Source organism: Thalassophryne amazonica, chromosome 15 (genome assembly GCF_902500255.1).
Source record: "Thalassophryne amazonica chromosome 15, fThaAma1.1, whole genome shotgun sequence".
In the NCBI taxonomy this organism is placed as follows: Eukaryota; Metazoa; Chordata; class Actinopteri; order Batrachoidiformes; family Batrachoididae; genus Thalassophryne; species Thalassophryne amazonica.
This window is the reverse complement of record NC_047117.1, coordinates 16,095,006-16,107,428: the sequence shown is the minus strand read 5'-3', so window position 1 is coordinate 16,107,428 and position 12,423 is coordinate 16,095,006. Positions and strand designations below refer to the sequence as shown.

The 12,423-nt window shown below is 42.0% G+C and overlaps 1 protein-coding gene across 2 annotated transcripts in view; it reads right to left on the bottom strand.

The window, feature by feature from the left end:
- Nucleotides 1-10,627, bottom strand: part of LOC117525734 (voltage-dependent T-type calcium channel subunit alpha-1I-like) — a 219,233-nt gene extending 208,606 nt beyond the window's left edge. For both annotated transcript variants that reach the window (XM_034187666.1, XM_034187667.1), the window contains exon 1: nucleotides 10,295-10,627. The gene's annotated coding sequence lies outside the window, so the exon portion shown is untranslated. The remainder of the gene's footprint in view (nucleotides 1-10,294) is intronic.
- Nucleotides 10,628-12,423: the final 1,796 nt, after the last annotated feature.

The following is a 12,423-nucleotide window of genomic DNA, read 5'->3' as shown; positions in this document are numbered from 1 at the left end:
TATTTATATAGTGCTTTTCCATCTGCATCAGACAAAGCGCTTTACAATTATGCCTCACATTCACCCCGACGTGAGGGCGCTGCCATACAACGTCCTCACTACACACCGGGAGCAACTAGTGGATTAAGGACCTTGCCAAAGGGTCCTTAGTGATTTTCCGGTCAGGCTGGGATTTGAACTAAGGATCCTTTGGTCTCAAGCCCAACACTTTAACCACTAGACCATCACCTCCCCTTACTAAGGAGTGGTCACTCTACCATACAGGCCTGAGTGGTGGACTGCTGCAGAGATGTTTGTTCTTCTGGAAGGTTCTCCTCTCTCCACAGAGGAATGCTGGAGCTCTGACAGACTGACCACCTCCCTGATTAAGGCCCTTCTCCCTGATTGCTCAGTTTAGACAGGCGGTCAGCTCTAGGAAGAGTCTTGGACGATCCAAACTTCTTCCACTTATGGATGATGATATGAGATACACTTTATTGATCTCACAGTGGAGAAATTATGTTTACATTCCAGTTACCTCAGACAGCAATTAGTCCACAATTATTACTTTTTTACCATAATGGCACACATCAGAATTAAAGACAGCACATACACATTTGACATTGTTTATGTGCACTAAATTTGAAGAAGTCCGTTATCCGAATTGAGGCAAGTGGGTGAAGGTTGCGCAGCAACCCTGAGTTGCGCCACCGTCAGCTTGGGGGGGAACAGGGGACTAGCTGCAGCTAAAACCACGCCACCCCCACAGAAGGGAAAGGGTGTGACGTGAGGCGAAGCCGGAGTGGGGTGTGTGTGATGGGGGGTAGGAGGGGGTGGGGAGAGAGATTGGAGCATGCTTCAATCTTATGAAAAACAGTTTATTGTCTTTGTGGGTTGAGATACGAAGGAGCCAAATGATCACAAAGGCCAGAAGACATTTCTCTGGAGGAAAACAGTTGGGCAATTTGTCCTTCAGGCTTGATAAGCCTGACGTGTTGTGGTTTGAGCAGTGAAAAACACTTTTTACAGTTCCACTTGAACAAACTAATTCCCAATTATGAATTAAGAATATTCCCAATTATGAATTAAGAATATTCCCCGGCCTCCAAAATCTTCAACTTCATGTGCAAGGCATGCATCTGCTCCAAGATGTCATCCAACTTGCGTCTAAGTTCAATAGTCATCGCAGTCTGAGAATGCAATGCCTTGCCCACCTTGTTAATCATGACGGACAAGCGAGGGCCCGTGGTTCTTGATGCCGCCGTCTTGCCAATTTTCTGATAGATCAGGGTAGCACATAAGCCAGAGAGTACCAGCCCTGCTACCATTCTTCTTCTTTGTCTTTCAGCTGTTCTCATTAGGGGTCACCACAACAGATCAATCATTTCCATCTCACCCTGTTCTCTGTATCTTCCTCTGTCACACCAACCGCCTGCATGTCCTCCTTCAACACATCCATAAACCTCCTCTTTGGCCTCCCTCTTCTCCTCCTGCCTGGTGGCTCCATCCTCAGCATCCTTCTCCCTATATACCCGGGGTCCCTCCTCTGCACATGTCCAAACCATCTCAGTTGCGCTTCTCTGACTTTGTCTCCAAACCGTCCCACCTGAGCTGTCCCTCTGATATGTTCATTCCTAATCTTGTCCATTCTTGTTACTCCCAAAGAGAATCTCAACATCTTCAGCTCTGCCACCTCCAGCTCTGCATCCTGTCTTTTTGTTAGTGCCACCGTCTCTTAGCCGTACAACATAGCTGGTCTCACTACTGTCTTTCCCCTTCACTCTTGCTGATATTCTTCGGTCGCAAATCCCTCCTGCCACCTTTCTCCACCCACTCCACCCTGCCTGCACTCTCTTCTTCACCTCTTTACCACACTCTCCATTACTGTGAACAGTTGACCCCAAATATTTAAACTCATCTACTTTCACCACTTCTACTCCTTGTAACCACACTATTCCACTGGGCTCCCTCTCATTCACACACATGTACTCAGTCTTGCTTCTACTGACTTTCATTCCCCTTCTCTCCAAAGCATATCTCCACCTCTCCAGACTAGACTCAACCTGCTCTCTACTCTCACTACAGATCACAATGTCATCTGCAAACATCATAGTCCATGGGGACTCCTGTCTGATCTCATCCATCAACCTGTCCATAACCACTGCAAACAAGAAAGGACTCAGAGCTGATCCTTGATGTAATCCCACCTCCACCTTGAATGAGTCTGTCATTCCGACTGTGCATCTCACCGCTGTCACACTATTCTTGTACATGTCCTGCACTACCCTAACATACTTCTCTGCCACTCCAGACTTCCTCATACAATACCACAGCTCTTCTCTTGGCACCGTCATAAGCTTTTTCTAAGTCCACAAACACACAATGTACCTCTTTCTAGCCTTCTCTGTACTTCTCCAACAGTATTCTCAGAGCAAACATTGCATCTGTAGTGCTCTTTCTCGGCATGAAACCATCTTGCTGCTAAAAGATCTTCAACTGTTTTCTAAGCCTAGCTTCTACTACTCTTTCCCATAACTTCATGCTGTGGCTGATCAACTTTATGCCTCTGTAGTTACTGCAGCTCTGCACATCACCCTTGTTCTTGAAAATAGGAAGCACACTTCGTCTCCACTCCTCAGGCATCCTCTCACTTTCCAAGATTTTATTAAACAATCTGGTTAGAAACTCTACTGCCATCTCTCCTAGACATTTCCATGCCTCCACTGGAATGTCATCTGGACCAACTGCCTTTCCACTCTTCATCCTCTTCATAGCAACCCTCTCTTCTTCCTTACTAATCTCTTGTACTTCCTGATTTACTATCACCACATCATCCAGCCTTTTCTCTCGCTCATTTTCTTTATTCATCAGCTCTTCAAAATATTCCCTCCACCTTCTCAGCACACACTCCTCACTTGTCAGCACATTACCATGTGCATCTTTTACCACCCTAACCTGCTGCACATCCTTTCCAGCTCTGTCCCTTTGTCTGGCCAATCGGTACAAGTCCTTTTCTCCTTCCTTACTATTCAACTTCTTGTACAGATCGCAATATGCCTTTTCCTTCACTTTTGCCACTTCTCTTTTCGCCTTACACCGCATCTCCTTGTACTCCCGTCTACTTTCTTCATCTCTACGACTATCCCAAAACTTTTTTGCCAACCTCTTTCTCCTTATGCTTTCCTGGACCTCTTCATTCCATCACCAAGTCTCCTTGTCTTCCTTCCACTGTCCAGATGTCATACCCAGTACTGTCCTAGCTGTCTCCCTCACCACATCTGTAGTACTTTTCCAGTTGTCCAAAATTGCTTCCCCTCCAACCAGTGCTTCTCTCACCTGTTCACTAAATTTCACACAACAGTCTTCCTCCTTCAGCTTCCACCATCTGATCCTTTGTTGAGCTCTCACTCTCTTCTTCTTCTTCTTTACCTCTAAATTCATCCTACAAACAACCATCCTATGCTGTCTAATGACACTCTCTCCTGCCACCACCTTATAGTCTCTGATTTCCTTTAGCTTGCATCTCCTATAAAGAATGTAGTCCACCTGTCTGCACCTTACTCCACTCTTATATGTTACCCTGTGCTCCTCCCTTTTCTTAAAGTAGGTATTCACCACAGCCATTTCCATCCTTTTTGCAAAATCAACTACCATCTGTCCTTCCCCATTCCTAGCCTTGATACCATATCTACCCATTATTTCCTCATCACCTCTGTTCCCTTCACCAACATGGCCATAGAAGTCCGTTCCTATCACCACTCTTTCATGCTTGGACACACTCTCCACCACCTCATCTAACACACTCCAGAAATCTTCTTTCTCCTTCATCTCACAACCTACCTGTGGGGCATATGTACTGATGATATTCATCATCACCCCTTCAATTTCCAACTTCACACTCATCACCCTGTCAGACACTCGCTTAACCTACAACACACTTTTAACATAATCTTCCTTTAAAATGACCCCAACACCATTTCTCTTCCTGTCCTCACCATGGTACAACAACTTGTACCCACTGCCGATGCTCCTGCTCTTACTTCCCTTCCACTTGGTCTCTTGCACACACAATATGTCTACCTTTCTCCTCTCTGTCATATCAGCCAGCTCTCTCCCTTTACCAGTCATACTACCAACATTCAAAGTCCCTACTCTCATTTCCACCCCTATAGTTTTCTTCTTCTCCCGCTGTTTGTGGAAACATTCTCCTCCTCTTCTTCGTCGTCTTCGCCCAGCAGTAGCCCAATTTCCACCGGCACCCTGTTGGGCAACAGCACCGGTGGCGGATGTTGTTAACCCGGGCCGCGACCGATCCGGTATGGAAATTCGATTCTTAGTCTGCATAGTTGGGTTGGCTTGTTTTACGCCGGATGCCCTTCCTGACGCAACCCTCCTCATTTATTCGGGCTTGGGACCGGCACTCAGAATGTACTGGCTGCACACCCCATGTGGCGACCATAAGACCAAATATAAATAAATCCTCGACGTCCTCAATGGAGAAAGGCGCCAAGCATGCAATATGCCAATACCCCAGGAGTCGAGAACATAGCCCGCAGGATGCGTTCCATCTGGGTAGGTAGGATCCCCCGGTCCTGACCTTCTTGTAGAAAAGATGGTGTCAATAGCGTTCAGATACCAGCTGATCAATTCCATGGTTAATCCAATAGTAGTCCAATAGATCCAGTATCCAATATAATTTGAGGAATTCACAGTCTGGTGAAGTAGGGACTTGAAGGTTAAAGCAGAGAGCAGAGATAAGGGAGAGTGGAGGAGATGCGACCACCCTCGTCGGAGTCCCAAGCTGAAGATGCTCATTGGGATGCACACGGTGCTCAATGGGACCTTCGAAGCAGCAGAAATGTTTCTGTACCCTTCATCAGATTTGTGCCTTGAGACAATCCTGTCTCTGAGGTCTATAGCAAATTCCTCTGACTTCATGCTTGGTTTGTGCTCTGATTTGCACTGTCAACTGTAGGACCTTATTTGTAGACAGCTGTGTGACTTTCCAAATCATGTCCAATCGACCGAATTTACCCCAAGTGGACTCCAATTAAGATATAGAAACATGTCAAGGATGATTAGTGGAAACAGGATGTACCTGAGCTCAATGTTGATCTTCATGGCAAAGACTGTGAGTATGTATGTACATGTGATTTTTTTTTTTTTTTTTTTTTTTTTAGTTTTGATAAATATGCAAAAATCTAAAAAAAAACTTTTTGAACATTGTCATTATGGGGTATTGTGTGTAAAATTTTTAGGAAAAAAATATTTTATCCATTTTAGAATAAGGCTGCAACATAAAATATGGAAAAGGTGAAGCGCTGTGAATACTTTCTGGATGCACCGTAATTTGGGGTATGAAATGGATCTTGATTTTTACTTATGATATTCCATGAATTTTGTATCCAAGTGAAAACGTGGTCACAAAACCACCAGTTGCACACACACACACACACACACACACACACACACACACACACACACACACACACACACACACACACACACATCTTCAACCGCTTAGTCCAATTAAGGGTCGCAGGGGGCTGGAGCCAATCCCAGCAGTCATAGAGTGCGAGACACACCCACACGCACACCTACGGACAAGTTAAAGATTCCAATCCACCTAATCCGCATGTTTTTGGATGTGGGAGGAAACCGGAGCACCCGGAGAAAGCCAACGCAAACACAGGGAGAACATGCAAACTCCACACAGAAAGGCCACGGGAATTGAACCCATGACCTTCTCACTGTGAGGCAACAGGGCTAACCACTAAACCACCGTGCCGCCACCACCAGTTGCTTATGAGCAAAATATGCTTCTGTGGAGAATTAGTTCAGGTTTGTTGTTGATTCTTAATCATTTCCCAATTATGCATATACACAAATAGAAATCTAAACACAATCCATTTTTGTCTAATTTTGGACAAAATGCACTTCTGTAAAATATCCATCGACTATTACAATGGAAAAACAGCACGAGTGTGCAAATAACACAAGATTACACAAAATTACAAAATACCCTGAATTTAAAAAGACTCTGAATTTCGAAGTATATGACATACACAAATTTTACACCAATATACAAACTTTTATAAAAGGAAATAATGTCATATATATTCAACACATTTATTTTCTAAAAGCTCACTGGTGTCCTCTGCTTCCTGAAAGTCACCCAGAATATTTTTGTAGATTAAAAAATGTGGGGTATAACATTGGTGCCCCTGATGGTCATCCTGTGCATTGGATTATTCATGGACATCAGTGTGTAAATAAATAAGTGACCTGAATTCAGTATTGGATGTAATTGCTATAATGCAGAGAATCACACAGAGAATAAAATTATAATCCTGAGGATGATAAAACCGGGGAGTATAGGGAGGGGAGCACGTCCTCAAGGGCCCCCAGCTTCCTACGCCTTTAAAATTGACTTTTTATGTAAATCTACATTTTATGTAAATTATGATCATTAATGCTCATTACTGCATGTACGCAGTGTTGATGTGAAGTTGCTGGAGTGCAGGTATAACATAATGAAAATGTTCATCTGAATGATAATCCTAATCCAGTTTAAGAGCATAATCATAAGAGCAGATGTCTTATTTTATTGCTTAATTTTCATCACATTTTCTGCCTCACTGGGGAGCATGCAGTTTGGCAGGAAACAGACCAAACTGGACCACGTGACACACTGTTACAGTACACACAGACGGCACTCCCCGTGTGCTCATTCCATTGCTTATCGATCCCCCAGAGATTACTGCAAATTGATTCCAGTGCTACCAATTTACTATATTGTCAGTTGGAACAGGAGCCAACTTATTTTGACAACAAACAAAAAGAAAAATCAAGACGACTGAAGACTGAGCCAGCCATCAGTCACGGAGCACATATTTGGCAGGTGTACATGTGTGTTTGATGACAATAATGAGACTCAGTCTGCTAGCAGTGTGGCACACAAACACACACACACACTCATCTTCAACCACTTAGTCCAATTAACGGTCGAGGGGGGCTGGAGCCAATCCCAGCAGTCATAGAGCGCGAGGTGGGGTACACCCAGGACAGGACGCCAGTCTGTCACAGGGCCACAAACAAACAAACAAACACATTCACACCCACTAGCACACCTACGGACAATTTAAAGATTCCAATCCACCTAACCCCTTTTGACGTGGGAGGAAAACGGAGCACCCAGAGGAAACCCACGAAAACACAGGGAGAACATGCAAACTCCACGCAGAAAAGCCACAGGTGGGAATTGAACCCATGACCTTCTCGCTGTGAGGCAACAGTGCTAACCACTAAGCCACCGTGCTGAGCAGTGTGGCAGTCAAGTCCAAAAGTATTTGTGCATTGATCATGTTCTTTTAGCTGTCCACGTACCACTTAAATAATGAACGAGCAACAGCACAAACTGCAGATTAATTCCATCAAAATCAAGCAAACTGGTAAAATTACAGCAACTTACTTGTTTGGACCAAAAATAATTGGGCAGCTGAAAATACTCTTGAAATGTTAATTTTAATACTTTTAAGACTTGTTAAAATCTGGAAGACACAAATCACTTTGCACTCGGTTTGTGCGCTTTCTTAAGGAGCTTTGGCTTTCAACAAGTACTGTATCTCCACTTATACAGCTTCACAGTTGTTAGAGTGGAGCAGAAGAGGACTTTCTTTAAAAAAAAATGTTAAATTTCAGCTTCAATTTGCCAGAAGGCAAATGGGAGACATCAGCCTTGATTCTTTTTTTTTTAATCTTCATTTTAATTATTACCAAAAGTAGGTGTTGAGTATAATCATTTCTGGTGCAAAAACCTGATTGCTACCATGTGTGCACTTTAGTGCTGCCATGGCAGAAGTGTAAACCTTTGAAAAAGTATTATCTTTGCTAAGGGCACTGACACAACCCAGTATTTTCATGTTCAAAAGCCAATAGACCCTGACTGTTGGTGATAACAGTCTCAGTGGCCCTGTTTGGTTCAGAGTATATGTTTTCAGTTTTGTCCAAAAAAGATCTTGAATACCAATTCATTTGACCACAATCCATTTTTCTTCTGTGTGATGGTCCAGCCCAGACACCTCTGTGCCCACAGAAAGTGCTACTTCTAGACAAGGTTATCAGGCTTCTTTTTTGCATAGTAAAGTGCCATAAGGTAAGTGCCTTATGCGAATGCAAGTTTCCCTTATCTTGCTTGACAAAGGTTTCTCAAAGTAATCCCTTTCCATTTAGCTATATCAGCTATTGATGAATAATAGTCTTGAAGGCGTACTGTCTGATGGATCGGAGATGACGGCTGTTCATCTTAGGCATGGGCCTTGTCCTTCATGAACTTTTTAGGAATGTTTGAGGCTATACTCTAAGAAATGAAACACAGGGGTTGTAAATGTAATAAATATTATTTTCAATATACTTGGAATTATTAATTTTAGGGATTTAAGTAATAATGTTTTATTTGATTTCATTAATTTCTACTACAATATTGTTTTGCACTTAACTGACAATGTTATGTGGAAAAAGTTACCTTAACTTTATTAATTAAATTTCTTTTCTTAGAGTGTATAAATGCTGGAACTGATGTGTATTAACTAATGAAATGAAGCTATCACAGTTGAGCAGCTACTTCTTGTTCATTACTTCAAGCCAAATAAAGTGCTGTAATTCCAAACCCGTTCATACCTTTAAAATAAGCATCAGATGGTAAATGGGATTTTGAATTGTTTTCTCTGGCTGAGAACACAGCAACCACACACACCGCAACGATGTTCCTCGTCAAAAGTTAAACATTTTCAACTTTTACCACCCGCTGCAGCCACAAGGACAATTCAGATATTGTTTTGTGTTTTACATGGAGAAAAACAGCAGTGAGACATGGATTATTTAAGTGCAGAGAGTCACCCTGTTTTAATCAACTAAATGTGAATAACTGGTATGATATTACAGAAATAAATTCATCTGTAACCTCACAAAAACTTAACTTTTAAGTTGCCATCAGAGCCAGAGCTGCCTGTTCTACTAGACCGCTGTGCAAAACACTAAAACTCTGTTGTATCTTTCATTAAAGAATTATAGTCTGTGTCGTTAACATTGAAAAATGGCCTCACCTCACGCAATCAACTGCTTACATCAGCTTAGTGGGGGAAAATGAGAAAAGGCTACAGGAGACCATTGAGGTTTTATGCATTTAAGATGCTGTTTTGTTGTGTTCTGTCAAGTTGCTGTGGTTCAAATTGATGTTTGTTGTTAATAACTTCAATTTTATTGTGAAGACACTATGCGATTCCTGTTTTGAATATTATTTTTCAGTTTAAGAGTCCGGTGTGTCAATATTAAAAATTCAACTCGGTTACTTGGATTTACTTAAAAATGTTAAGTGTGAGTTTATGTTAAGAATGTTGTGTGGTTTCACAAAACTGCCTTAATTAAAAGTGACTTGACTGTGTTCATTTTATATACTTAACTTTAAGTAGTGGAACATAATATTATTAAGTTTGTTAAATATAAGAAAAATCCATAAACATAAACTTATCTAGTTATGTTGAATATGCAATACACTTGTGTATAATTTATTTGATTTAATTCAATTCGCATGTGGAACCACGTGACATAACTTTGAGTAAATCCAAAAAATAAATAAAATTTGAGTGTGAATTCTTCAGATTAAGACAGCTAATAAATAAAGAAATATATGTCCAAATATTTATGGACTTGACTGCTTTTTGTGTGTGTGTGTGTGTGTGTGTGTGTGTGATGTCTTCAGTAGCTCTGGTAGACCAAACTGCGGATGCAGGGCCCATAACAAAAACACAAATTAAACATTTTTTATTATTAAAAAACAAAATAGTATTTCTATGATGAATTTTGTAGATGTTGCGCACAAATCGAGCAGAAGTACAAACCATCAGTCTTTCAAAGCCAAACAGAATTTTGAAGCCCTTAACTCAGTTCTACATCAGTGCGCAAAAGACGCGCAGCGCAAAGACAAAAAAAAGCACCTTTTTATGTTGCACATCTTGCACACAGAGGATTTGGCACAAACACAACCTGACACTGAAGGGGAAGAAAAGGTCTCACGTTGCAAAACCTCACCAAAAAGTCACTAAGTCACCATACAGGAGACAAACAAAGGCACTTGGGAATATTTTTCTTCTGATTGTGGCGGACACATCGCCATTTCCACTGAGCGGCACCACAGGATCCGAACATCCTGTACCGCCGTGTCAATGTGCGGGACAGCAGCGCCAAGAAAAAAGAAAAAAGAAGAAAGAAAGTCATTTATGAAATCATTTCTCAAAAGTTTCCCAGCTGTCCTTACCGTGTTGCAGCGTCCATCCACCAGACTCACTCACTCCGGGTCCGCCGTGCGCCCTGAGCTCCGGGAGCCCCGGTGCTCCATCTGCGAGCAGCCCGCCTCTCCTCCGCCTCCTCCCTGCTGCCGAAATCCAAACTCAGTCCGTGCGGCAGGTTGGGCAAAGAAGATGGCAAAAAACGAGAGAGGACGTCGTGCAAAGTTTTAACAAACGGGGGGAACTTAATGTGACGAGGAAGGCGGCTGCTGTCTCCGCCGCAGCTGGACGCGCTGTGCCGCGTCAGGTGCCGGAGGTGCGCCACGGAGAGCTGCGTAAAAAGCCAGCCGGAGACAGGCGCATTTACCTTCGAAATAAGACTGATCCCCGGAAGCCCCTGCGCGCAAAACCATCACTTCGAAATGTTTAGTAAAGCGAAAAAAAATTCACACATTTTTCTGTGATCACATCAGGAAAATTCTCGGCCAACCAGCTTCATTTTGATCCTGAGCCAGCCTGTCATATTTCATTATGCTTAAAGCTCCAAAACTGATTTTATATATTCGCAACAATCTGTTTATTCTGGCATATTTAATTAAAAACCATTCTGGAATAACTTGACAGCGCCAGAGCGGGTCACAGCACACGTGCCACCTCACCTCCACCTCACCCTGCATGTCCCCAAATCCCCAAATCCTTCTGTTTATGGCCAGCAGTTACCTAACCGACCAACCACCCTTGGAAAAGCGCGCCTGCGCGTGCGTGCGTGCGGATGCTTCATCAAGCTGTTGGGACTTAAAAAGAAGGTCGTCATCAAAATATTTCATTTGTAATACTTAACATTTTTTGAGTGAGTTGGGTTTAGACATGAAAAATGTTCAAGCAATGGAAAAAGACTTATCCTTTTAACTTATAAAATTTAGTGTCCAGGCTACATCAGCATTTTAAGTTGACTGAACTTGAAAAGAGAAATTTAGATAACCTTTAAAAGAAAGTTAACAGCTGAAGTAAATATTAATTCAAATCACTTGAGTTTTACCAGTTGACTCACTTTATTAGGTTGGTCCAACAATTCTCTTTTTTTCAGTGCCAAATATAGTCTTATACTGACAAGAGTTTATCAATATTAATCCCATTGTTAAGTCTCCTTATTGTCTGATTCATTATTGATTCCCTTATTGATTTATGATCAAGTCTCTTTGGATAATGTCAGCTTCGACATGCCTGTTTTCCTTCCTGCTATGCAAAGTTTGACATCATGACATCACAACACCTGAGTTTGCACTATGAAGCAGTGAGAAAGGTATGCTGGCATATCTGAGCAGTTCATTTAATTCTGATGGTTTGACAAATCTGGAACTGTTTCTCAAGTTTCCTCCCTACTTTTTTAGTGTCATAATTCATTTTCCTGAACAATCCGTATTTCATAAGTGCTTTACTGGACAACAAAAAACAAACCAGGTTATTTTGTGTCTCTCCAGTGTCCAGTTTTGAATCCTGACCCTTCACGCACCCATGGCTTTGTACTGGGGACTTTCTTGTTGTGAGGCAGGTGTATGACCAACATGCCACTGTGGGGTAATTCAGCTATAATGGAATTATAGTCAGAGCAAGTTTTTGATGGTAAGATAAAATGCTGTCGGATTTTGCTGTCATTACAGACTTGCCCTGTGCTGTTTCCAGTAATAAAGATACATTTATAAATAAGCATATACATTACCTAAATAATATTGGGAATCGTGCATGAAGGTTTTCATAAATGCTGCTTTAATTTCATGTATCTTTTTTATCATGATGCGCTCATGACTGCGCCACGCCTCATTCAGCAAGCATTTTTAAGCCTTAGATAATTATATAAGTTACATATGTAGAGCTCTTGAATTCCATTTGCATCTAAGTCAGTGCATGGTCATGAGAAGAGTGAATTACTGTATAAATAATGCCCAAAACATACCAAATAAGGAAATGTGTCACATTATAGGTCAGGACACTAGGATGGGTGACACCAAAGAGGAACCCCAGCAGGCTGAATCAGGTCAACTGGACTTAATTAGTTCCTTGAAGATGTTTTGCTTCAAGGAACTCGTCTTCAGTTGTAGCTGAAAGTTGTGAGACTGAAATATTTTTCCACTGTGGGGTCGCTGATGTCACAGTGATG